Raw genomic sequence first — 26,827 nt, forward strand, 5'->3', positions numbered from 1 at the left:
CCACCCAAGGTACCCATTAGCAGGAGACTCCACCCAGGGTGGAGAACTGAGCTCGGGCACTGTGGGGGATGCAGGCATCCCAAGCAGCCTCTTAACCCATGTACCAAATGGCTGCCCCTTGACCTCCTCTTAAAGGCTGCAGGCTGGGCTTCGCTAACCACTCTGGCTTGAGGCAGCATCTCCCAACTTAACCTCTGTTAAAAATGCTGATTTCTCTTTTCCCTGGCGCCTCCGAGACCATCAGCTACTTCAAAATGAAGCTGGATATCTCCTTCCCAGCCTCTGGCTGCCAGAAACTCACTGAAGTGAACAATGAACTTAAACTTCATACTTTTGATGAGAAGTGTATGGCCACAGAAGTTGTGGCTGGCATTCTGGTGAAGAACGGAAGGGTTATGTGGTCCGAATCGACGCTGGGATTGGTGAACAAGGTTCTCCCATGATGCAAGCTGTCCGAACCTCTGGCCGGGGCTGCGTCCTGGTGAGTAAGGGGCATTCCTGCTACAGACCAGGGAGAACTGGAGAATGCAAGTGCAAATCTGTTTGGGACTGCATTGTCGATGTCAATTTGAGTGTTATCAACTTGGTTATTGTAAAAAAAAAAAAAAGAGAGAGAAAAATATTCCTGGATTGACTGATACCATAGTGCCTCGTCTCCTGGGTCCTGAAAGAGCCAACAGAATTCTAAAAACTTTAAAATTTCTCTAAAGATGATGTACGCCAGTATAAGAAAGCCCTTAAACAAAGAAAGAAAGAGGGGCTGGTGCTGTGGTGTAGCAGGTAAAGCCACCGCCTGCAGTGCTGGCATACCATATGTGCACCACTTTGAGTCTCAGCTGCTCCACTTTTGATCTCTGCTGTGGCCTGGGAAAGCAGCAGAAGATGTCCTTGCAAGGGCCCCTGCACCCCTGTGGGAGACCCAGATGAATCTCTAGGCTCCTGGTTATTTGCGGAGTGAGCCAGCAGATGAAAGACTTCTCTCTCTCTCTCTCTGTCTGCCTCTGCCTCTCTCTAATTCTGCCTTTCAAATAAAATAAATAAATCTTAAAAATAATTAAAAAGAAAAAAAAAGAAGGCAAGAAACCTTTGTTTTATTTTTAAAAGATTTATTTATTTGAAAGTCAGAGTTGCTCAGAGAGAGGAGAGGCAGAGAGAAAGGTCTTCCATCTGATGGTTCACACCCCGGATGGCCACAATGGCCAGAGCTGTGCTGATCCGAAGCCAGGAGCCAGGAGCTTCTTCCGGGTCTCCCACGTGGGTGCAGGGGTCCAAGGACTTGGGCCATCTTCTACTGCTTTCCCAGGCCATAGCAGAGAGCTGGACAGGAAGTGGAGCAGCGGTTTCTCGAACCGGCGCCCATATGGGATGCAGGCACTTCAGGCCAGGGTGTTAACCCACTGCACCGCAGCGCTGGCCCCAAGAAACCTTTGTTTTATTTTATTTATTTATTATTTATTTATTTATTTATTGACAGGCAGAGTGGACAGTGAGAGAGAGAAAGGTCTTCCTTTTTCCATTGGTTCACCCCCCAATGGCCACCGCAGCCGGCGTGCTGTGGCCAGCGCACCGCATTGATCCTAAGCCAGGAGCCAGGTGCTTCCTCCTGGTCTCCCATGTGGGTGCAGGGCCCAAGCACTTGGGCCATCCTCCACTGCCTTCCCGGGGCCACAGCAGAGAGCTGGACTGGAAGAGGAGCAACCGGGATAGAATCCAGCGACCCGACTGGGACTAGAACCCAGTGTGTCGGCGCCACAGGCAGAGGATTAGCCTAGTGAGCCACGGTGCCAGCCGAAACCTTAGTTTTAAAGGTTGTTGTAGGGGCCAGTGCTGTGGTGCAGTGGGTTAACTCCCTGGCCTGAAGTGCCTGCATCTCATATGGGCACCAGTTCAAGTCCCAGCACTCCATTTCTGATCCAGCTCTCTGCTATGGCCCAGGAAAGCAGTAGAAGATGGCCCAAGTCCTTGGGCCCCTGCACCCATGTGGGAGACCCGGAAGAAGCTCCTGGCTCCTGGCTTCGGATCAGTGCAGCTCTGGCCATTGCAGCCATCTGGGGAGTGAACCAGCGGATGGATGACCTCTCTCTCTCTCTCTCTCTCTCTCTCTCTCTCTCTGCCTCTCCTCTCTTTGTGTAACTCTGACTTTCAAATAAATAAATAAATATTTAAAAAAAAAAAAAGCTTGTTGTAAAGCCCAAGATTCACCATCCAATTACTTCACACATTCTGCGACACCAATGCCAATAAACTACTCTAAGGAACAGGGAAGAGGCTGCAGAATGTGCTCAACTTTTGGCCAAGAGAATGAAGAAGGCTCAAGAAAAACACCAGGAACAGATGACCAAGTGATATAGGCTGTCTTCTCTGAGAGTGCCTACTTCGAAATCTGAGTCCAGTCAAAAACAAGGTTTAATAATAACAAATAAATAAGATTGGGATTTCAAGGGAAAAAAAGAATACTGGCCGGCGCCGTGGCTCACTAGGCTAATCCTCCGCCTGCGGCGCCGGCACACCAGGTTCTAGTCCTGGTTGAGGCACCGGATTCCGTCCCGGTTGCCCCACTTCCAGGCCAGCTCTCTGCTGTGGCCAGGGAGTGCAGTGGAGGATGGCCCAAGTCCTTGGGCCCTGCACCCATGGGAGACCAGGATAAGTACCTGGCTCCTGCCATCGGATCAGAGCAGTGCACCAGCTGCAGTGTGCCAGCTGCGGCCGCCATTAGGGGGTAAACCAAAGGTGAAGGAAGACCTTTCTCTCTGTCTCTCTCTCTCTCTGTCCACTCTGCCTGTCAAAAAAAAAAAGAATTCTGATTTCCCTAGCTAAATCCCAGCTCTTCCCCTGGGACCAGCCCATGGGGCTCCTATATTTCTATCCCCTCCGTGCCCCCCTAGGGCAGTCTACAAGTAATTAGTCATAAGAAAATGTAGATAGATGTGTGGGTGTTACTAATCTTTAACATTCACAGAAAACACTGTCTCTTTTGATCACAAAGCCTGTAGTATCATTTTTAAAGTGTAGGCCTGCTTGTGATTACTATGTAACCTTGTTAGCTAGGAGTTATTAAGAGGGCTCTTCGACTTCCATATAAACTTGATTTTGTATTTCCACTTAATTTCTCCACTATACGGTGATTTCCGTAATGCATTTTGGGGTTGTTTTCCCTGATCTTGATCTTCTGCTTGCATCGCATCCCCCATTTGGTTCCTGTTTTTATTATCATCGAATTCTGTGCACCGCTTCATGTCGTGGGGCATCAGGCTAAGTTGTGAACAAATGAAATTGTGCAGCTATACATTCACTATTTTTACTTTAAGGCCAACAACACAGGGCACACAAGGGCAGTGACTGAGCAAGAGGTAGATCCTAAAGGGATTAAATGAAGTTTCCCTTTCTCATCTCACCATTGCTTATCTGTATGTCTCCTGTTCCAGCTGTCTCTCCAGCTGCCGTGGGACGAAAGCTTCCACCCACCGCAGAAAACTAGTCATGCTTGAAGATTCTGCAAAACAAGTTTGAGAGGTGAGGGTGGGTTCCTAAAGGATGGACAGACCCTTGGTTGTGGTTGGGCAAGAAGATGATAGGCAACGATAGATAATTTATTCAGAAAGGGGCAGGGCCGGCGCCGCGGCTCAATAGGCTAATCCTCCACCTTGCGGCGCCGGCACACTGGGTTCTAGTCCCGGTTGGGGCGCCGGATTCTGTCCTGGTTGCCCCTCTTCCAGACCAGCTCTCTGCTATGGCCCAGGAAGTGCAGTGGAGGATGGCCCAAGTGCTTGGGCCCTGCACCTGCATGGGACACCAGGATAAGCACCTGACTCCTGCCTTCGGATCAGCGCAGTGCGCCGGCTGCAGCGCGCCGGCCTCGGCGGCCATTGGAGGGTGAACCAACGGCAAAGGAAGACCTTTCTCTCTGTCTCTCTCTCTCTCACTGTCCACCCTGCCTGTAAAAAGAAAGAAAGAAAAGAAAAGAGGCAGAAAGCTTTACAAGGAAAAGCAAAACAAAAACCAAACAAAGTATCTAAGGATTTCCTGCCAGTAAATGCAGGCCAGAAATGTCTTTGGCTGCCCACATTCATTGCACTGTATGTAAACGTCCCCCTGTTTTCAGAAATTGCTGTAGGCATTTCTTCTGTTACCTCTTGTAAAGCCCAGATTGATGTGGAAACACCCTCAAAGGGAGCACCTCTCCTCTCCACCTGTCTTCACCCTCCCTCAGAGCCTCTTAAGAGGAACAGGGGCTCTCATTACTGTGAATCGTGAGGCCTTCCTCAGGGCCTTCATAACAGGGCTGCTAGGGAGCGAGGCTACGGGAGCGGTTCTCTACTCTTGCCCTTAAGACTGAGAATTTGTTATTGCCACTGAAGCTCAGTGTCAGACCTGAAACCCTCCTGACCCAAGAGGGAGCCTCCTGGCTTCTGTGCGTCTGCTTCAGCCAGCCTGGACCAGAGCTGTGGGCTGCCTGGGAAGGCCCACTGTGTTAACAGAGAATGCAGCCTTAAGGGAGATCATTGCAAATGTTAGTGAGTTTACTATTCAGTGGGTGAAAATCAAAAGGAGGCCAAGGGAGTTCTTCCTATCTTGATTTCGAACTGGGCTCCTTGCTTGATTTTAGTGCTTGCCAAAGAGTTCTTGTTCAACTCTAGCCCACAGCAGTGCCTAAGAATTAGCTCTCCCACTGCCCCGGGTTCTTCCCAAATTCCTCTCTGAATTCCTGGAGTGTCCAGCTCTGGCTTATCTTATTGTGGCATCTCCTCTTGTTCTTGACACCAGGTCAAATAGCTTTGTAGCATCTCAATTCTCGGTGCCATTCAGAAGATGGTGAATCTTAATGAGTGTGTCCCTAATCTCTTTTCAAAGGGGCTACAATCCTTAATTTCTCCAGCTTTCTTTTTAATCATTTTAGTTCCTTGTGTCACTTCTGTAGCTTCAAACTGTCCCTACTCAGTTTACAGGTCACATTATTTTGCTTGACAAAGTGCCCAAGGTTGTTGCGTACATGTGGCCTCAAACTCCTAAGCTGGGCCCAAGATGTCTCTCTGATTTATTTCATTCAGAAATATAGAAATATATGTTCAGGTAGAAAATCTAGTCTCAGGCCTCAAGGAGTTCCTTAAAAAAAAAAAAAAAAGATTTATTTATTTGAAAGTCAGAGTTACACAGAGAGAGAAGGAGAGGCAGAGAGAGAGAGAGAGAGAGAGAGAGGTCCTCTATCTACTGGTTCACTCCCCAGTTGGCTGCAATGGCCAGAGCTGCGCCAATCCAAATCCAGGTGCCAGGAGTTTCTTCCTGGTCTCTCACATGGGCACAGGGGCCCAAGGACTTGGACCATCTTCCACTGCTTTCCCAGGCCATAGCAGAGAGCTGGATCGGAAGTGGAGCAGCCAGGACTCCAACCAGCGCCCATATAGGATGCCGGCACCACAGGCGGCAGCCTTACCCACTATGCCACAGCACCGGCCCCAAGGAGTTTCTAATGCAAGCAATAAAACAGTAAGTTTGACAGCATAATATTGACTATAAGTAGAATAAATGATGCTGAAGTTATAAAGAGATGTTGGATATATTCTAGTTGAATTGCTCCTTTTGGAGATGAGTTCAGAAAAGGAAAAATTTAGCATTTGCAAGAATGTTTGGGGGAGGCTTCATGAGAGAGAGCTCCCAACAGCTGGTGCACTCCCTAAATTCCTGCAGCTGCCAGGACAGAGCTGGTCTGAAGCCAGGAGCCAGGAACTCCATCCAGGTCTCCCATGCAGGTGGCAGGGGCCCAACCAGTTGAGCCCTCATCTGCTGCCTTGCAGGGTGTGCATTAGCAGGAAGCTGGAGTCAGGACCTGGGGATGGCTGCTGAACCCAGGTGCTGGCTCCACCATGAACCTTGGTCACCCTAACTAGCATGTTAATTGCTAGGCCAAACTCTAACCCAGGAAAAGTGGTCTTGAATTGGCGAGAAACATGATTGGCTATCTTTATTCAGAGTTTAAATGCATACATGAAATTGTATTGAGTTTAAACCCAATTAATTTAGAAAAAACTTTTAACCTAAAGTGATACTTAGTAGTGCTGAGCCGCCCGCGCATAGCAGGGAAAGCAATAAAATGTAAAGGCAAGAGCAGTGTACTAGGATTTGAAAGACCTGAGATTCTGGTTATAGCTTTAAAAACAAACATTTTCAGGCTTTTGGGCTAATTAACATGCCACTTGGGATGTCTATATTCTATATTGGAGTGCCCGGGTTTGAGTCTCAGGTCTGCTTTCAATTCTAGCTTCTTCCTTATGTGTACCTTGGAAGACAGCAGGTGGTAGCTCAAGTCTTGGATCCCTGGCACTCACTCGGAAGACCTGGATTGAATTCCAGGGTCCTGGCTTTGGCTTGGCACAGCCCCAGCTATTGCAGGCATTTTAGCAGTGAACCAGTATATGGAAGAAAGATCTCTCTCTCTCTCTCTTTCCCTCTCCCTTTATATATATCCACATGTGTGTGTCTGCCTTTCAATAAAATAAATAAGGGGTTGGCAGTGTGGCACAGTGAGCTAAACTGCTGCCTGCAATGCTGGTATCCCATGTGAGAATGCTCTTTCAAATCACAGCTGCTCTTCTTCCAATCCAGCTTCCTGCTAATGTGAACAGGAAAGCAGAAAAAGCTGCCCAAGCACTTGGGCCCCTGCCACCCATGTGGGAGACCTGGGTGGAAATCCTGCTCCTGACTTTGCCTTGGCCCGGTCCCATCATTTGCGGCCATTTGGGGAATGAACCAATGGGTGAAGACCTCTCTTTCCCTCTCTCCGTCTCTCCCTTGCCCTCTATAACTCTGCCTTTGATATAAATAAATAAATACTTAAGAAATAAATTTTTAAAAAGAAACATGCAAACACACTTTCTAACTAAAGCCTAGAGGGTGAACTATGGAAAATACATTGATGCTATCAATCCATTTGCAGGAGTTGAATGTTTGTACTTCAAAACCCACAACACATGGTACAGAGTGGAACCTTTTTTTTTTTTTTTTAAGGTTTATCTATTTATTTGAAAGACAGAGTTACAGAGAGAGAGGGACAGACAGAGACAGATCTTCCATCTGCTGGTTCACTCCCCAAATGGCTACAACAGCAAGGACTGAGCTAGGCAGAAGTCAGGAGCCAGGAGCTTCTTCTGGGTCTCCTATATGGGTGCAGGCGCTCATGCACTTGAACCATCCTCTGCTGCTTTCCCAGGTGCATTAACAGCGAGCTGGATCTGAAGTGGAGCATCCAGGAGTTGAACCAGCGCCCATATGGGATGCCAACGCTGCAAACAGCTGCTTCACTATGCTGCACCACAACTCCAGTTCCAGAGTAGAACCTCTTGTGGCATCTCTGGTTGAAGCTGAAATAGAGAGGACAGACTTATTCAAGGTGGGTGCTCATAGGATTTCCAGTGATTGATCAACACTGGTAGAAGAATGCGAGATCATAGGAACCCAGATTGAGTTCCAGGCTCCTGACTTCAGCTTGACCCAGCTCTGGCCATTGTGAGAATTTGGGGAGTGAACCAGCAAATGGAAGATCTCTGTTTCTTCCTGCCTCTCTGCCTTTCAAATAAATAAAGGTTTTTATAAAACATATAAATGATTTTCTGTATATGCTTATCCATAATCAGGACAGGTTATGAAAGAAAACAAGATTAATAAAAGGGAAAAATGGTATGCATTGCATTTTCAAAATTAAGGTGTTAGTGAGGTAAAGAATATTGTTATGCAGAGGCTGGCTAACAAGATGGAGCACAGAAAAGAATGGAAATTAGAACTGTATCATGATTTTATGGTCCAAAGATGCCCTTAAAGGGCTTCGGAGTCAACATCCCATCCACTGAGGAACTCCTCCCACACCACCTCCGAGGAGATGTCTCAGCCAATGGTTGTAGTTTTGATCAATTCTAATTACTCAGAGAATCTTCTTTTATGGTGATGTGACATCCGCCTCTCTGTAAATTTAACTCATTGATCCTTAATTTAAGAACAAGATAAAAATAGTACTTTCTCTTTCCCATAAGAGCTGCCTGATGGCTCTAAGATTTCTCTTTCCAAAGTCAATACTCCCAGTTCATTCATTCTATATATATCCACTCACTTATTCAGCACAGGTCGCAGGTCTGAGCTGTACACTATTGTATTCCTCACACCCAGAACACAACTTGATCATAGTAAATCAAGCCAAAACCAAAAGTCATTTGTTGAAGGCCTTTTCCCTGCCTTGTGTGGCACTTGGCTCCAGATCTAGATTTACAAAGTTTAATAAACCAAGGTCCATGTATGACAGCAAGGAAAGCCTGGAGAAGAAGGCAAACACATAAATCAAGGATTAGAGTTTTAAGTGTAGGCACAGCGGGCTGTGGAGCCCAGCTGAAGACTGTGGATGCTTCCCAGGGAAGAAGATGCAGAGTAGAGTTTGAAGGATGTACTGCCAACTGGGTGGAGAAGAGGGAGCCAGGAAGATGGTGGTGTAAAACAGCTGAGTAGGGGCCTGCGATGTGGCGTAGTAGGCTGTCTCTGCCTGTGGTGGCAGCATCACAAATGGACACCAGTTCAAGTCCCAGCTGCTCCTCTTCCACTCCAGCTCTCTTTTGATCCAGTTCTCTGCTTAGGCCAGGGAAAAGAGTAGAAGATGGCCCAAGTGCTTGGGCCCCTGCATGTGGGAGACCTGGAATAGCTCTTGGCTTTGGATCAGCCCAGCTTCTGCTCTTACGGCCATTTGGAGAGTGACCCAGTGGATGGAAGACCTCTCTATGTCTGTAATTCTAGCTCTCAAATAAATAAATGAAATCTTAAAACAAAACAAGAACAGCAGAGTAGTCAGAGCACCTGGTGTGGAGCATTTCTATTGGTTGTGAAGGGCTCTGGAGCCACAGCATGAAGAACTAGTGCTGCTAAATTCAGGTTGAAGCTTTATGCTAAAACTTTTGGTAAGCCATTACAAGATTAAAAAAAAAAAAAAGATTTATGTATCTGAAAGTTGGAGTTATACCCAGAGAGAAGGAGAGGCAGAGAGAAAGACAGAGAGGTCTTCTATCCACTGGTTCACTCCCTAGATGGCTGCAAAGGCCAGAGCCGGGCCAATCTGAAGCCAGGAGCTTCTTCCGGGTCTCCCACATGGGTGCAGGGGCCCGAGGACTTGGGCCATCTTCTGCTGCTTTTCCAGGCCTTAACAGAGAGCTGGATCAGAAGTGGAGCAGCTGGGACTCAAACTGGCACCCATATGGGATGCCGGCACTACAGGCAGCAGCTTTACCAGCTATGCTACAGCGCCAGCCCCACCATTACAAGATTTTAAGCAAAAGCATTATATGAATGCTTTTTATTGGTCAAAAATGGTCAGAATTTTAGAGAATGGTTTGAAGAAGCGAAGGGAACAAATAGGCTGAAGGCAGAAAGTGTAATACTGAAGTCAAAAATACTGAATTCAATAATTCTGGGAAGAAGCAATGAGGCCCTAACCTAGGGCAATAGCAGAGGGAATGAAGAGAAGAGGATGTGTAGACAGTATTGTGGAGTTAGAAGTTTCATCAGGGTCTGGCTTTGTAGTGCAATGGGTTAAGCTGTTACCTGCAACACCTGCATCCCATGTGGGTGCTGGTTTAAGTCCCAGCTGTTCCAACTCCAATCCAGCTCCCTGCTAATGGGTGTGGGAAAGCAGCCTGAATACTTGGGCCCCTGCCACCCATATGGGAGACCTGAATGGAGCTCCTGGCTTCAGCCTGGCCCAACCTCAGCTGCATTTGGAGAGTGAACCAATGGATGCAAATCTGTGTGTGTGTGTGTGTGTGTCTGTAACTCTTTCAAATAAATACATATCAAAAAAATTTAAAAAAAAATCTTCATTAGCTCTGGTGACTGACTGCATAGTGCTTGAGAACAGGATGTCTAAGTGACTTGCCTGAAGGAGCAAGGGATGCTATTGCATCCTGAAACGAGGAGTATGGCTTTTGAGAGAAAGTTGAGACAAACACGTTCATACACAGGAATACTGAGGCACTGTGAGCATTCAAGGGTAGCCATGCAGCTCAACACACAGACCAACGGTGTGTGTAAAAGACAGCCCTGACCCAGCTTCAGCCATTATGGGCATTTGAGTGAACTGGTGATGGAAGCGCTTGCTCTTTCTCTCTCTCTGCCTCTCACACAAATTAATTAAATAAATATCCTGTTCGGCTTTGCCAAGGTTCTTCTTGTGATTGTACTTTAAAAACAACATAGAAGCTGTTTTACCAATGCACAGTTCAATAGTATTTTTTCTTTTCCTCGATATATGATAACCACATTTGGTTTTTTGGAAACACAATTTCTTTTAGTCAGAACTTTGCAATGGTGAGGTTTTTTTTTTTTTTTTTAAGATTTATTTATTTATTTGAGAGGCAGAGAGAGAGAGGGAGGGAGAGGCATAGAGAGAAAGAGAGAGATCTTCCATCTGCTGTTCACTCCCTAAATGCCCTCAACAACCAGGGCCAGCAGGAGCCAGGAACTCCATCTAGGTCTCCCACATGGGTGGCAGGGACCTAAGCACTTGGGCTGGCATCCACTACCTTACCAGGTACATTAGCAGGGAGCCGAATCTGAAGTGGAGTAGCCAGGACTTGAACCCCCAATTTTTAAATAGACCCAGGCTAATGGCTCCTCTCATTACTTTTCTTTACTTCATTTTTGGAATCTGATTACACAATCTTACATTTACTTACTGGCAATGACCCTCATAACCTGCACTAAACAGGCCTTCCGTGCTGTTAAAATAAAGGTGCCACATGTTAAGATTGTGTGGAGAATGTAACGAAGTTTCAGAAAAGCTTCTTAAGAGAGGATGTAGAGAAGAGGATGCATTGTTATTGCTGGAGAAAAATCATGTTAAATGAGCTAACAGGCTCTGCCATAGACAATTACGGTTTTTCAGACTCATCTGGGTCCTGACAAGGCTTAGACTCCTTTGCTGAGCCCTGCTCCCACTGCTGCTATGCTCCGTTGCTGCCTCTCAAGTCAAGGCCCTCCTTAAGCCCAGTGGAACCCTCTCTCTCTCAACACATATCCTCAAGTACCGCTGAGCAAAGAGTGGCAGCAGTGATCCTGTCGCTGACCTCTACCCGACCTCACCTTTCAACCCTGTCTGCCAAGACTCTGCACGAGGCCCCACTGTGCACCTGAGTGCTCGCTTCTGACTCCACTCCTTTCCTTGAGACTCAGGACGATCTGAACTCTGGAAAATAGCACTCACAGAACAGGAAATACAGCAAGATGTCTATAGCAATTTTCTCCAGGACATTGGAGTGGTCTGTGATTATTATTATTTAAAGATTTTATTTGTTTATTTGAGAGGCAGAGTTACAGACACACAGAGAGGAGAGACAGTTCACTGTCTGGTTGGTTCACTTCCCAAATAGCTACAACAGTCTGAGCTGGGCTGATCCAAAGCCAGGAGCCAGGAGCTTCTTCTGAGTCTCCCACACAGATGCAGGGACCCAAGCACTTGGACCATCTTATACTGCTTTCCCAGGTCACAGCAGAGAGCTGGATCAGAAGAGGAGCAGCCGGGACTCGAACCAGTGTCCATATGGGATGCTAGAACTGCAGATGGAGGCTTAGCCTACTGTGCCACAGGACCAGCCTGGTCTATGATTTTTAAATGAACAAATGTGATCTTTCTCCATTATAAAGGAATATATGATGGCATGTAAATTATGTCTAAAAAAACCTGATTTTCAAAAAAAAGTAATACATGGCCCCAGCTTAACAATTTGTGGTCTTTCCTCCTTGGACTAATTTTTGAATCTCTTAACATTTCGGTTTACTAATCTATAACATAGGCAAAAATAATACTTCATAGCTTTGTTGCAAGGGTTAAGTGAGTGCACTATTCCTAGTATGTGCTGATTATTGGTTTTAAGTCCCTAGAGTTGGGGGCTGGTGTTGTAGCACAGCACGCTCAGCTGCTTCGAGTGTTGCTGGCATCCCAGCTGCTCTGCTTCTATCCAGCTTCCTGCTAGTGCACCTCAGAAGGCAGAAGAAGCCGCTGCATGTACTTCAACCCCTGCCACCCCCATGGGAGATCTTAATGGAGTTCCTGGCTCCTGGCCAGAGCTGGCAGTTGTGGCCATTTGGAGAGCAAACTCACGGAGGCAAGATCCCTCTCTGTCACTCTGCCTTTCAACTAAACTAAACTAAAGTAACTATTGTTATTAAAGAAATATAATAGACATATTTCCTCACCCGGGGCGGTATAGCAACTGCTGTCACACTCCACAACCTTCTTTCCACCTTGACGAATTTCTCAAACATTTTGTTACGATTCTGTGTCACCATTATAAGTAAAAAGATCATCTTAACAATTTTCAAATTTTTGTTTATCTGAGAGATGGATAGACTTATTTTTATAATGCTTTTATTTATAAAAAGGGAACACATTTCATGTATTTCATATATACAGCAGATAGACTTGTTAAAAAAAAAAAAAGATTTATTTATTTATTTGAAAGCCAGAGAAGGAGAGACAGAGACAGAATCTTCCATCGCTGTTCACTCCCCAAATGCCTCCAACAACCCAGGCTGGGCCAGGCCAAAACCAGGAACCAGGAGTCTCTTTCAGGTCTCCCACTTGGGTGGAGGAGCCCAGGAACCTGGGCCATCTTCTGCTGCTTTCCCAGGTGCATTAGCAGGGAGCTGGATCAGAAGCGGAGAAGCTGAGACTTGAACCTGTACTCATATGGGATGTCGGCTTAACCAGCTGCACCACAATGCTGGCCACAAGCAGATAAATTTTTAATAGAAGTGTAATAAGCACATACTAATTATGGAGCATTTAGAAGTAAACTAAACAAAATATACAACAAAATTATCTCTAATCCCACTCTCAGAGATAACTGCTATTGAGAAATTGATGTATTTGCTTCTAGTCTTCTTTATATGAACTTTTTTTTTGTGATTATTTATTTATTTATTTATTTGAAAGGCAGAGCTACAGAGAGGCAGAGGCAGAGAGAGAGAGAAAGGTCTTCCATCCACTGGTTCACTCCCCAGAGGGCTGCAATGGCTGGAGCTGCACCAGGAGCTTCTTCCAGGACTCCCACATGGGTGTAGGAGCCCAAGAACTCAGGCCCCGCGGCTCATAGGCTAACGCTCCACCTGCGGCGCCAGCACCCCGAGTTCTAGTCCTGGTTAGAGTGCCAGTTCTGTCCTGGTTGCTCCTCTTCCAGTCCAGCTCTCTGCTGTGGCCCGGGAAGGCAGTGGAGGATGGCCCAGGTCCTTGGACCCTGCACCCGTGTGGGAGACCAGGAGGAAGCACTTGGCTCTTCGCTTTGAAGCAGCCCAGTGTGCCGGCCATAGCGGCCACTTGGGGGGTGAACCAACGGAAAAGGAAGACTTTTCTCTCTGTCTCTCTCACTGTCTAACTCTGCCTGTCAAAAAAAAAAAAAAAAGAAAAGAAAAAGAACTCAGGCCATCTTTTCCCAGGCACATCAGCAGGGAGCTGGATCAAAAGTGGAGCGGCCAGGACTCAAACCAATGCCCACATAGGATGCTGATGCTGCAGGCAGCCACTTTTACTGTCTATGCCACAGTGCTGGCCCCTTAAAATCTTTATGTATTTATTTATTTGAGAGAGAGAGAGAGAGTGCACTCCCATCTACTGGTTCATTTCCCTATAATAGCTTGGACTGGGCTGAACCAGGCTAAAGCTGGGAGCCAGAAACTGAATCTACGTCTCCCATGTCAGTGACAGGAACCTGTAACTACCTGTCACTACCTGAGCCATCAGCACTGCCTCCCAGAGTGTGCATTAGCAGGAAGTGGGGAGTCAGGAGCTGGAGCCAGGAGCAACACAGGTCCTGTGACTCGAGATGCAGGCGTTTACCATTAGGTTGAACGTCTGCCCTTAGTATTTCTGAAGCATCTGCCATGTGCTCATCAGGGGCAAGGAACTGTGCAGTTGCCAAAAGACTTCACTTTTTTTTTTTTTTTACTTTAATACAACAAAGATTTTTTTGGGAGCCTATTATTTGCTGTGAGAATATCAAAGATGTAAAAGCCCTGGTTTCTACCCTTGAGAGGGATTTTCTTTTCTTCTTTAAAGATTTATTTACTTGAAAGACAGTTACAGAGAGAGGTAGAGCCATAAAGAGAGGGGTCTTCTATCCACTGGTTCACTCCCCAAATGGCTACATTGGCCAGAGCTGAGTCAATCTGAAGTCAGGAGCCAGGAGCTTCCTCTGGGTCTCCCACGTGGGCACAGGGGCCTAAGGACTTGGGCCATTTTCTGCTGCTTTCCCAGGTGCATTAGCAGGGAGCTGGATCAGAACTGGGTCAGCTGGGACTAAAACTTGGCACCTATATGAGATGCTGGTGCTACAGGCCAGGGCTTTACCTGCTGCGCCACAGTGCTGGCCCCATGATTTTCAATCTATGTAGGGAGCTACAGCTTTGTTCCATGAAAAACTAAGTAAAACATGTATATTCCTGCTAACTGTGAAGACAAGTGGAAGCGAAATGGCCTCATGTAACAGAAATTGCACCAGGCTAGGAGTTGGGGATGTTGGTTGTTTGCCTGCTGTACACTTACCAGCTGAATAACTGGGATAGATGCTTCATTAGCTCCCTGAACCTGTTCTCTCATTTGTCAAATCAGTGCTTTGGTTTCACTGATCTCCAAGGCTCCTCTCAGCTCTTTGATTCTATAACTGAATGCTATCAGGTGCCTGTAAACGGAGCAGTTGCTGTGATTTAGAATTGTTGGAGCAAAGCTCAAGGTGAAGGTGGAAATCTGAGCTGAACTTAAACTGTTGGTGAGATTTGGACAGTCAGAGAAGAGGCGGAAAGGCATCTCAGATATGGGAAACAACGTAAACAAAGGGACAGGCCGAGACAGGATTGAGCAGGCGGCTCCTGGGTGGACGGAGGAGGCTCTCTCTCTGGTGGAGAACGTTAGCGAGGATTGGGAAACAGCTTGGGGAGGTTGCCTAGGGCCAGGAAGGACTTAAGGGAGACACGCTGCAGTAGTGAAGCTATTTTAGGATCCTTGCAAAAGGCAGGAACACGGTAACCAGGGCCAAGATTAGGTCTGCCGCAGTGGGAAAGCAATGTTTGAAGAGAAGTTGGGAAGGTAGGATCAGGAAGCTGGCTCAGCTGTGCAGGCTGAAGGAAAGGGAATGGGTCAAAGACACCTCTTAAGTTTTATTTCTTCTTTATTGGAAAGGCAGAATCACAGAGATTGAGAAGGGGGGCGGGGGGAGTCTTCCATCTACAGGTTCACTCCCCAAATGGCTTCAACAGCCAAGTCCAGGCCAGGCCGAAGTCAGGAGCCAGGAACTCCATCCTGGTCTCCCACATGAGTAGCAGGGGCCCAAGCACTTGGGCCATCTTCTGCTACCTTCCTAGGCACATTAGCAGGGACTGGGTCAGAAGTGGAGTAACCAGAACTGGAACCAGCAATCCCATACAGGATGCAATCACAAGTGGTGGCTTTACCCACTGCACAACATCAGCCCTTTTTAAGGTTTAAACCAGAGTGAATAAGCCAGGTACCAAGGGAGGCTCCAGTGGCACCAGAGAGGATAGGAAGCCTCACAAGACGGGCGAAGGCTATTACAGCTCTGCTGTACACCAAACCCCTGAGGACTTCGACAAAGAGCAACTCGGACACACTTCCTGTTTTTGAAGAATTCAAAATGTTTAAAAATCTGAGAGGGAGACACAGGAGGAGAAAGAGATCAACAGAGGACCCTCATCCACTGGCTTACTTCCCAAACGCCCACAAGGGCCAAAGCTGAAAAAACCCTTTTTTATTTTTTTCCAAATTAATTTTTTTTTTTTCAGAAATTAAAAAGGGTAGGGAGTGGCACGCAGAACTAAGCAAGGCTAAAGCCAGGAGGTGGGAATTCCATCCAGGTCTCTCATGTGGGTAGCAAGGATCAATTCCTTGAGCTGTCACTGTAGCTTCCCTGGGTCTGCCTAGGCAGGAAGCTGAGATCTGGAGCAGAGCTGGCTATTGAACACAGGCGCTGGGATAAGGGATGCCTTGTACCAGTGTTTTAACTGCTAAACCAAACGCCTGCCCCCTCCTCCTTTTTAAGAGATTTATTATTTGTCAGGCAGAGTGAGAGAAAGAGAGAGACAGGGACAGACAAAGAGAGAGAAAGAAATTGTCCATCCACTGGCAATGGCTGGGGCTGGGCCAGGCTAAATCCAGGAGCATAGAACTCCATCCAGGTCTCCTACATGGGTTGCAGGGACTCAAGCAGTTGGGCCATCTTCTGCTGCCTTCCCAGGCCCATTAGTAGGGAACAACGCTGGCCCCCATGCCTACTCCCCCCCCCCCTTTTTTTTGACAGGCAGAGTTAGACAGTGAGAGAGAGAGAGACAGAGAGAAAGGTCTTCCTTAGGTTGGTTCACCCCCCAAATGGCCACTATGGCCGGCACACTGTGCCAATCCAAAGCCAGCAGTCAGGTGCTTCCTCCTGATCTCCCATGCGGGTGCAGGGCCCAAGCACTTGGGCCATCCTCCGCTGCCTTCCTGAGCCACAGCAGAGAGCTGGACTGGAAGAGGAGCAACCAGGACAGAACCGGCGCCCCAACTGGGACTAGAACCAGGGGTGCCGGCGCCTCAGGCGGAGGATTAGCCTAGTGAGCCACAGTGCTGGCCAGCCTGCCCCTTTTAATAAGAACTTTGAGCAAGCTTCTAAGTCCACAGAACTGGTAGTATAATTTTATCCTAAACAGAGAATTTCCTCCAATCTTCTTAGAAATTAAAATGTTTATTACATTGGCTGTACCCAAACTTAAAGATCTAGGGCAATGTGAACATCGGCCTTACATACACAGATTTTATTAAAGTGACATTCCAAATATTGCTTGTATCAATAAGGTGATCTGGGTTGCTAGTGGTTAGAAGTAAGAGGAAGATATAAGTGTCAAAAATTACACAATGGGGCTGGCGTTGTGGTGTAACGAGTTAGCCACTGCCTGTGATGCTGGCATACCATTTGGGCGCTGGTTCATGTCCCGGCTATTCTAGCTCCCTGTTAATGCGCCTGGGAAAGCAGCAGAGGATGGCCCAAGTGCTTGGACCCTTGAACTCACATGGGGGATCCAGATGAAGCTCGTGGCTCCTGGCTTCAGCCTGGCCCAGCCCTGGGCATTGCAGCAATTTGGGGAGTGAATGGGGGATGGAAGATAGATCTCTCTCTCTCTCTCTCACTCTCCCTGCCTTTCACTTAGAAGAAAAAATAAACATTTTAAAAAAGATAGTTCCCTAACTTCAGGAAATTTATAGACAGGGAGACAGAAGTAAGCAAAGAATTATACTATGATTGTATTTAGTCCCAGTGTCAGCAAAGGTACCTCTGATATCAAACTCAGATGGGGTGAGAAGAGAGCGCAATGAAGGACATCTTACAGAGGGGTGGACAAGGTGAAAAGAACCAGCAGGTGATACTGAGGCACTCAGGGAGCCGCAGTGGCAGGGAGTCATTGCCCCCCACGCCTGCAGGGCAGGAGCCTCAGAGAGAGCCAAGAGAGGAAGGACTTCCCTGGGAGAGTGACACAGAAAACACGTTCAGTCCCAGGGCCACAGAAGAGAGAGAGAAGCAGATGGAGAAGCAGCAGCATCTCCATCCCTCTTTTCTGCTGCCTTCTAATCTCTTTTGGTGCCTGTAAGCGACCCAGCCACTGAGCCAGCAGCTGTCAAGGGGTTCAGGGGTCGGCCTCTTGGAGAAAAGTCAGAGCATGGAGGGCAGGACCAGGAATACCCAGCTCAACAACATACTGTTCTACAACAAAGGAAGAAGGGACAGAAAATCAGGAAAGACAGGGTTCAGGGACCCCATCAGAGAGAATGGGTGGCTGAGGGCTAGAATTTAGGCACAGCTCTGGAAACTGCACTTGGGGCAGAGGTCTCGGTGCCCTCATCTGTAAAAGGACAAGGTGGCCAATAGTTGCCTGAAAGGTTTCTCTCCCATCTCTTTCTGGATGTTGGTACTAAGATTAGCAGAGGCTGTAAAATAATAGGGTTGTAGTCCGTTTAGGATGAAGAACCTCAACACATGCTTTGTTGACTTAACCAGTTTATGTGATATAGGGTCAGATTTTGTTTCTTGTTTCTGTGCTGCTCTGAAGATCTTCTAGAAAATTCTAGAAACAATCCATTTACAATATTTTGATATAAATATATTTACAATATGAAAATCTATGTGTATGGGGGCCTGCACTGTGGTGTAACAGGTAAAGCCACCACCTGTGGCACTGGCATCCCATATGGGCACTGGTTAAAATCCTGGCTGCTCCACTTTCTGATCCAGCTCCCTGCTGATGTGCCTGGGAAAGCAGCAGAAGATGGCCGAAGTGCCTGGGCCCCTGCACCCACATGGGAGACCCAGATGAAGTTCCTGACTCCTGGTTTCAGTCTGGCTCAACCCTGGTCATCACGGCCATGTGGGGAATGAACCAATGGATAGAAGATTTCTCTTTCTCTCTCTGCCTCTTCCTCTCCTTCTGTGTAACTCAGCTTTTCAAATAAATCCTTAAAATTTTTGTATTGATTTTGTTTGGAAGGTAGAGAGACAGAGACAAACAGACAGAGTTCCCATTCACTGGTTCTTTCCCCAAATACCAAATGACTGCAACAGCTGAGGCTGGGCCAGGCTGAAGCCAGGAGCCAGGAATTCAATACATGTCTCTCACATGGATGGCAGGGACCCAACTGCTTGAGCCATCATCTGCTGCTTGCTAGTGTACTCCCCAGCTGGAAGCTGGGATGCAGATTGGAGCTGGGATGCAGGCGCTCCGATGTGAGGTGTGATCATCTTAGTCGCTAGGCTAAATGCCAACCCCACGAACTTTCTAAAGTACTAACATATATGCAATTCTGAAGTACTAACATATATGCAATTTTCTTCTTTTTTTTAAGATTTATTTATTTATTTGAAAGGCAGAATTACTGAGAGAGAGAGGGAGAGACAGAAAGAGAGAGGTCTTCCATCCACTGGTTCACTCCCCAAATGGCTGCAACAACCGGAGCTGGGCCAATCCGAAGCCAGGAGCTGGGAGCTTCTTCCAGGTCTCCCATGTGGGTGAGGGGGCCCAAGGACTTGGACCATCCTCTGCTGCTTTCCCAGGCCATAGCAGAGAGCTGGATTGGAAGTGAAGCAGCCAGGTCTCGAACCAGTGCCCATATGGGATGCCCGTACTGCAGGTAGTGGCTTTACCTGCTACGCCACAGAGCCACCCCTTATATGCAGTTTTCATAAACTGAGAATTAGAAGTGTAACAAAGGAAGGTAAAACCTGCTGTTTGATATCCTGGAAAGGCAACTGAAATAGAGATTTCTCAGCCTCCTGCATAAAACAAAGCCCAGAAGAAGCTAGAAACTGAAGGAGAGTCTACTTCCAAGCATAGAAATGTCACTTGGGAGAGAAGGAAAGCGGGACATTGTTACATCATGTGGTTCTCCATGGGCCAATTCATAATGGCCACATCGTTCAAGATGTAAAAACAGCTGTGGGCACCGGCACTGTGGCATAGTGGGTTAAGCTGAGGCCTGTGACGCCAGCATTCCATATGGGTACTGGTTCCAGTCCTGGCTGCTCCACTTCTGATCCAGCTCCCTGCTGATGCACCTTGAAAGCAGCAGAAGATGGCCCAAGTGCTTGGGCCCCTGCACCTATGTGGGAGACCTGGAAGAAGCTCCTGGCTCCTTGCTTCAGCATGGCCCAACTCCAGCCATTGAGGTTGTTTGGAAACTGTCCTGGGTCCATGACTGTCGTCTGACCCAACGCTAGCTGTCGTAGATATTTGGGGAGTGAACCAGAGGATGGGAGAGCTTTCTCTGTCTCTGTCTGCCTGCTTCCCAGATGCTCTGGGTTCAAATAAATAAGTAATAACAACAAAAACAATGCAGCTGGGCCACTGGCCACCGACAGGCGGACCTCACGCACCAGCTTCCTTCCGCTAATATTAGTGCCCACGAGAGTGGGAACTGGATACAGGGAAGAAAGAGGCCTCCCTCTCCTTCCTAGCAATCTGCAGGAGGCTCTCCCTCCTCTTTCCTCTGGCTTTCCACCGCGTTTCGTACTGCAGTCAGATCAAAAAGAGGAAGCTTAGATTTCCCTTTCAACTGATTTTCTGTTCCTATGGGACTAAGAACCACAGGCTGAAACCTGACACTCTAGTCTCTAGAGAGCAAGCACAGAGCCAGCGGAAGGGAAGGCCTGGAAGTGGACTATGAGCCAGAATTGGAGCAAGACGGAGGTTACCAACAAGAAATCAGAAACACCCATCAGTAGGAAAAAAAAAAAAAAAAGGTTAAGACTGTTAGAGTCAGAGCTAGAGCAATTTGATTCCATTCAGTTTAATTCAGTCTAATTCTCTTAAAAAGCCATTTAAGCACCCAGCACCCCTGTGCAGGAACTGTTAATATTTTGGAGGGGCTGGGGGCGATCAGGGGCACAATTTTCCCACCAAAGTTCTTTTGTGCCAAGTTCAGCTTATCTGGTTGCTGTTGCCACTGCTGACCCGAGGATTTCAGAGCGAGGCACCTGCCGCTCAGCAAAGCTCAGGCTGAGGACTGAATATCATTCTCGGCTCCCATAGTAGCAGTAGCCCTCCATGGAGGCAGCCGGTGGAGTAGAACATAGCAAAAGATGATGGGGTGCTCTGAGCCCAGGACTGTGCCCTCCACCACATGAAGACATAATCTCCTCTCCAGCCCTTCATAATCGAAGCCATCTGAATTAAGTGATTTCTGCACACTGAGAAATGGCCAGAACCTTGCCCAGTGTTTCCCATCAACCTGATAGTGGGCTTGACACCTGCAGATTAAGAAAGAATGGCCTTTTTTTTTCCTGGCTACTCTCCTCCAAGGTCACCAGGGTTGGATTCTCCTTTAATCCTTCAAGGTATCTACAAGTGTTGCCAGGGCTGTAGGCTGCCGCACCACCTCCAGGTGGGTGCGTCCCCCTTGCTGCTCTGCTGGCCACGGAACGGAACTTGGAGCCGCTGTAGAGCGTGTTGGGTGCGCGCCGGGCTGCCGTGGCCGAGGACACTGGGTGAGAACTCGTGGCACAGGGTCTCGGGGCCAGGACTGGGGGATGGGGAGAACCGCTGCCCTCGCCGCGGGAGGGAGGAGCCGGGCATGCGCGAGCGCCAGGAGGGCCGCTCCCTTAGGATCCCACACTCCTGCCGCCGCTGGGACCCCGGACCTGTGAGCGGGGCCTCCACGTCGCGAACCTGGCCCCCCTCTCGGCTTGTCCTTACACCGCAAACGGCATCGCTCTGAAGGAATACAGAGGCGCATCACATAAGGACACAGTGGCCACACAGCTTGGAGAACTGGGAGGAAGACAGGCAAAATTCCAAGAACTCCAAAGGCTCCTTAGGAGTAAGAAAAGGAGAGGGGATGAGGTAGTCCCAAGAAATGAGCCTGTGGCAGCCATTCAGTGCAGTGGTTAAGATTCCGCTTAGGACACTGCCTGCCCTATCGGAGTGCCAGCTTTGCTTAGCTCCTCCACCTCTGATTGTTTCCTGCTAATACACACCCTGAGAGACAGGGCTGATCCCTGCCCCCCAGGTGGGAGACCAAGCTCTAGCCTGGCTAGCCTGGCTCAGCTCTGGCTCTTGTGGGCATTTGGGAAGTGAACCAATGGACAAGAGATCTGTCTTCTCTCTGCCTCTGTCTCTTCACCTTTCAAATGAAATGAAAAAACATTTTGAGATGAGTCTGGTCAGTAACAAAACAGGCACTTTGCCAAGATAAGCATTTGCCACCAGTTCAGACCTTTTCACACTATTTTAAAATCTAGGACCAGGGCTGGTGCTGTGGCATGACCGGTAAAACCACTGCCTGCAGTGCGGGCATCCCATATGGGCGCTGGTTCGAGTCCTGGCTGCTCCACTTCTGATCCAGCTCTCTGCTACAGCCTGGGAAAGCAGTGGAAGATGGCCCAAGTGCTTGGGCCCCTGCACCCACATGGGAGACCCAGAGGAGGCTGGAGGAGGCTCCTGGCGTCAGATCAATACAGCTCCAGCTGTTGTGGCCATGTAGGGAGTGAACCAATGGATGGAAGACCTCTCTCTATCTCTCTCTCTGCTTATTTGTAACTCTGCCTTTCAAATAAATAGATAAATCTTTAAAAAAAGAAAATCTAGGAGCTTTTCACTCTTGGAGTGGTTCTGTGGCGAGTGATGTGACAACGATATAGAAACATCCACTGTGTTTCCAGCATGTCCACAGAGCCCCATCCAAGTCCCCTACATGGAGGGAAAAAAAGTGTTCTCCAGGTGATCTGGACTCTATGACTATGGAACATAAACATTCAATCAGCAGAGGCTCAGAAATGGACCGACACTGAGGCCCTGCAGGGCCTTGGTCAGATGAGCAGTGATTTGTTCTGGAAAGGCACGGCTGGATGGGCAAGCGTGCAGCACCCCCACTACGGAGCTTCTTGCTGAGGAAGAATGACTTAACCCCTCCGTGCCTCTGTCGACAGAGCGGGAGCAGCAGTAGCACCTGCTTCGTAGGCGTTGGGCACGCTATACGGATTGCTACAAGAACCCTCAGAACCATGCTTTGCACCGAGGAAGCTTTCAGTAAGTGAGAGTGATGATTATTCTGCTAGTGAGAGGCTTGCTTGTACACTGGGCCAAAAGCATGAAATTGCGTGGTCATTATCTCAGAAGTTTGAACCCTGCTTTTAAAGTTATAGGGTGATAATGGGCCCTGTTTCGGCACAGGAATCAGTCAGACAAATCAAAACAAACACAAACACTTGAGTCCTCGAAGTTCCTTGTGAAAGAGAGGGAGGGAGCTGGTTTTTATGGCCCGCCTCCTGCATGCGGCTTCTGTGGGGGTGTCCCTCGTCCCAGTTTACACGGGAAAACGCTGGCGCTCGACTGAAGACCGGCTGCATCCGTGGAGGCAGAAAGGTTGGTGGTTGCCTAGGGGGAAGGGAGGTTGGGGAAAGAGGAGTGATGTTGCAGGTATGGGATTTCTCCAAGGGATGATGCAAATGTTATAAAAGCAATTGTGGTGATGGTTGCACAACTCTGTGGATATAGTAAAAGCCACTTAATTGTACACTTTAATAGGTGAAGTGTGTGGTATGTGATTCATAAAGTGCTTAGAAAAATTAAGTCCCTAACAGGCAGTGAGAAAGCCTGGATTCAGGCAGGGCCAGGAGGACCCCCAAGGGCCTGGTGCTGTTCATTGCATCAGGAGGCCTCCCACACACAGCCTGGAGCAGGGACACCCTCCTGGCCTAAGATGCTGAGGCACAACGAGTCCCCTGGGTGCTGGAAATGCAGGGGGAACCGAGAATACTCAGGTGCCTATGGGGGTAAAGGGATGAGCCAACAGCCTTTCTGGTGGCTCAGGGTGTTCTTGGGAGCCGCTGGGAGCCCCACCCCAATCCCGCCCTGGTACAGGGATCCTGAGGATCCTCAGAAAGTGGGACGGTGGGCAAGCCCTGCAGCAGTTCCACGCCGACACCTGTGCTTGTCCACTCTGGGGGCTGTGAGTTTTCCCTGTGCCTTGCCTTCGTTTTTAGGAAAGCTCCTTGGGCCAATTCCCACCGGTCCTCAACCATGCTCAGCGGGGAAGGGAGGAAGACTTGATGTTTTTCCATGCTTGGGCCAGAGGGAGATGAGGAGGCTTGGTCTCACCGGTGCAGGTCCTCCCTGCTGTGGCTGACCCAGCAACCAGAATCATCCAAGCGCGCTTAGCCCCAAGGGGTGCCAATTAGGAGAAGTTCACTGTGCACTGGGCCGCCTCTGTGACCTCACCCCAGGGTCTGCCTCCCTCAGCAGGCTCTTAGCCTCAGGTGGTCATCCTGGCTGCATTGCAAATGCATTCCCTTTACGCAGGGGAGCGATGCAGAGCCCAGCCTTATTTGATTAAGGAGATGACTCTTAGCATTATGGTAAAACCAGAACTAACAATACTGGCACTTTAAATGATATTTAGTTAGTAATTTATAACCTACCCCCTCCTTTTATAACGTATCTTACGATGAAAAGGTGGCTAAAAGAGTTACATAAGAGTTGTCAGTATTTATTTGACAGAGATAAAGAGAGACAGACACATAGAGAAAGCTCTGCTGGTTCATTCCTTAAATGCCTGTGGTGGCTGGGACTTGCCCAGGCTGAAACTGGGAGCTGGGAACTCAGTTCAGGTCTCCCAGGAGGGTAGCAGGGACTGACTACTTGAATCATCACTGCTGCCGCCCAAGGTTTGCATTAGGAGGAAGAAGGAGTCAGGAGCCAGAGCCTAACTTGCCGATATGGGGTATGGTGTTCCAATCCATGTCTTTTTTTTTTCTTTTCTTTAAGATTTATGTATTTGAAAGGCAGAGAGATACAGAGGGAGGGCGAGACAGAGAGAGAAATCTTCCACCCACTGGTTCACTCCCCAAATAGCCACAACAGCCAGGGCTGGGCTGGGCTGGGCTGAAGCCAGGAGCTTCTTCTGGATCTCCCACATGGGTGCAGGGGCCCAAGCACTTGGGCCATCTTCTACTGCTTTCCCAGGCACATTAGCAGGGAACTAAATCAGAAGTGGAGCACCTGGGATTTGAACCAGCACCTATATGGGATGCCGGGATCACAGGCAGTAGCTTTACCTGCTATGCCACAATGCTAGCCCCTCCAATCTGTGGATTAACTGCTAGACTAAATACCACAAGAACTTATTATGTTTTAAATATGTGAGAAAAACAGATGCTAAAATGGAAAGAAATCCTGCAATAAATCATTTTGATGAAAATAATTGTCACATCAAAATTTTTCTTTATAATTTTCTATTTTCCAGATTATTCATAAGTTTAAATCACTTTTACAATAGGAAAATTTCACTTTTTTAAGATTTATTTATTTATTTGAAAGTCAGAGTTATACAGAAAGAGAAGGAGAGGCAGAGAGAGAGGAAAAAATGTCACTTATTTTTTTAAAGATTTTATTTATTTATTTGAAAGTTAAGAGTTAAGACATTGAGAAGGAAAGACAGAGAGAAAGATCTTCCTTCCGTTGGCTCACTCCCCAAATTGCCACAACGGCCAGAGCTGTGCCGATCCAAAGCCAGGAGCCAGGAGCTTCCTCCGATCTCCCACACGGGTGCAGGGGCCCAAGGACCTGGGCCATCCTCTACTGCTATCCCAGGCCACAGCAGAGAGCTGGTTTGGAAGAAGAGCAGCCGGGACAAGAACTGGCGCCCATATGGGATGCTGGCACTGCAGGTGGAGGATTAACCCACTGTGCCACAGCGCCGGCCCCAAAAATGTCACTTTTAAACAAAAAATTAATAGAATAACTCTTTAAAATTTTTAAATTTCTACTTTTCTCATTTAAATATATAAACATGTATTATATTGATAAAAATTTTAAATCATCCCAAACTTGTCTTCTATAAACTTGAATTATCAAACATGAATTAAAGGTTATGCATTATCATTTATTTTTCACCATTTTTGAGAGACAGACATAGAGAGATTTTCCATTTATTGGTTCATTCCCCAGAGGCTTGCTACCGCAAGGGCCAGGTCACATTGAAAATAAGAGCTGGAACTCAACGAGGCCACCCACAAGACAGGCAGGGACCCAAGTACTCCAGCTGGTCCCCTGCTGCTTCCCAGGGTATGTATGGTCAGGAGGGAGCTCAATCCAAAGCAGAGTAACCAGGAATCAAAGCAGGAAACAGGATGCAGGCATCCCAAGGAGCGACCTAGCTGCTGTGCCTCAGGCCCACTCCAAGGTTATGCATATATTAACCTGTATTCAATGTCAACACTGCCATTAAGTGCAGTTCCAGATATTTTGACCATGTCCAAGGAAGCCTGGCCGTCCTTTTGAGACTAGGAAAAGAAGTGGGCATTTGGCCTTGTGGTTGAAATGCCAGTCAAGACACCTGTGCTCCACAGGGGAGTACCTGGGTTCAATTTCCATCTCAAACTCCTGACTCCAGCTTCCTGCTAATGCAGACCCTGTGATGGCTCAGATGACTGGGTACCAGCCTTGTGGGAAACCTGAATTGCATTCCTTGATCCTGGTTTTGTCCCTAACCTAGCCCTGACCATGGTGGGTGTTTAGGGAGTGAACCAGCAGATGGGCACTCCTGTCTCTATCACTCTCTCTGCCTGCTAGATAAACAAGTAAACATTTAAACATTAAATTTGTTAAAAAACCAAAAAACTAGGAACAATTCAGGAGTGATTTCCATCTGGTTTTCCAAATCAGCTACAGGGAAGCCTGAATCAATACTGACAACTGTCTGTACACAGCCTCTTGCCTCTGTGCTAGCCATAGTGGCCCTCCATTACTGCGTTACGGGCCAAGCAGGTTTGTCTGCTGCTCCTGTTACTCAGTGTTGTAGAACAGTACTAACAGCTGAGCTTCAGTGGACAAACACTCCGTTTGTCATCCTGTTTACCACTCAGTGATTGCTCTTGTGCACTCTTAGTCATCCTCCTCATGTCTTACTCAGCCAATGGAGTTGCAAAATCCCTGTGTCTGTGCGGCTAAGCCAGTTATGTTCCACCACCTTTCTTGTTGGTGATCTTGTCTTGTTTATTAAGTAAGTATGACTCAAGAATGAATTTGTTGAAACTGTTAGGTCCAGGGAAGGCAGAAGTCATGCAAACGTAAAACCTATTAAATCTTATCTTGTCTGTGTGGGTCTGTAACGTAGTCTGAAATTATATGTCAGCTATGGTGATGCCATATGTGTGGTACCTGCCAGCTCACCTAAAAGCAACATGACCCTTCCTCAAGATGTTTTTTTTTTTTTTAAGATTTATTTTATTTTATTTGAAAGGCAGAGTAACACAGAGGCAGAGAGAGAGAGGTC

At 47.7% G+C, this 26,827-nt stretch overlaps 1 long non-coding RNA gene across 5 annotated transcripts in view; it reads left to right on the forward strand.

The window, feature by feature from the left end:
* The window catches only part of LOC103349017 (uncharacterized), a 43,451-nt gene that overhangs the window by 7,069 nt on the left and 9,555 nt on the right, over positions 1-26,827 (forward strand). For 2 of the 5 annotated variants that reach the window (XR_016213425.1, XR_016213422.1), the window contains exons 3-4: positions 3,426-3,513; positions 7,205-7,597. This is a non-coding gene — a long non-coding RNA (uncharacterized LOC103349017). Of the gene's footprint in view, positions 1-3,415; positions 3,514-7,204; positions 7,598-22,225; positions 22,918-26,827 lie in introns of those variants that run through there. The other 3 variants (XR_011378949.2, XR_016213424.1, XR_016213423.1) reach the window with 3 other exon arrangements.

Source organism: Oryctolagus cuniculus, chromosome 9 (assembly GCF_051225735.1).
Source record: "Oryctolagus cuniculus isolate XC-2025 breed Fujian yellow rabbit chromosome 9, ASM5122573v1, whole genome shotgun sequence".
NCBI lineage: Eukaryota > Metazoa > Chordata > Mammalia > Lagomorpha > Leporidae > Oryctolagus > Oryctolagus cuniculus.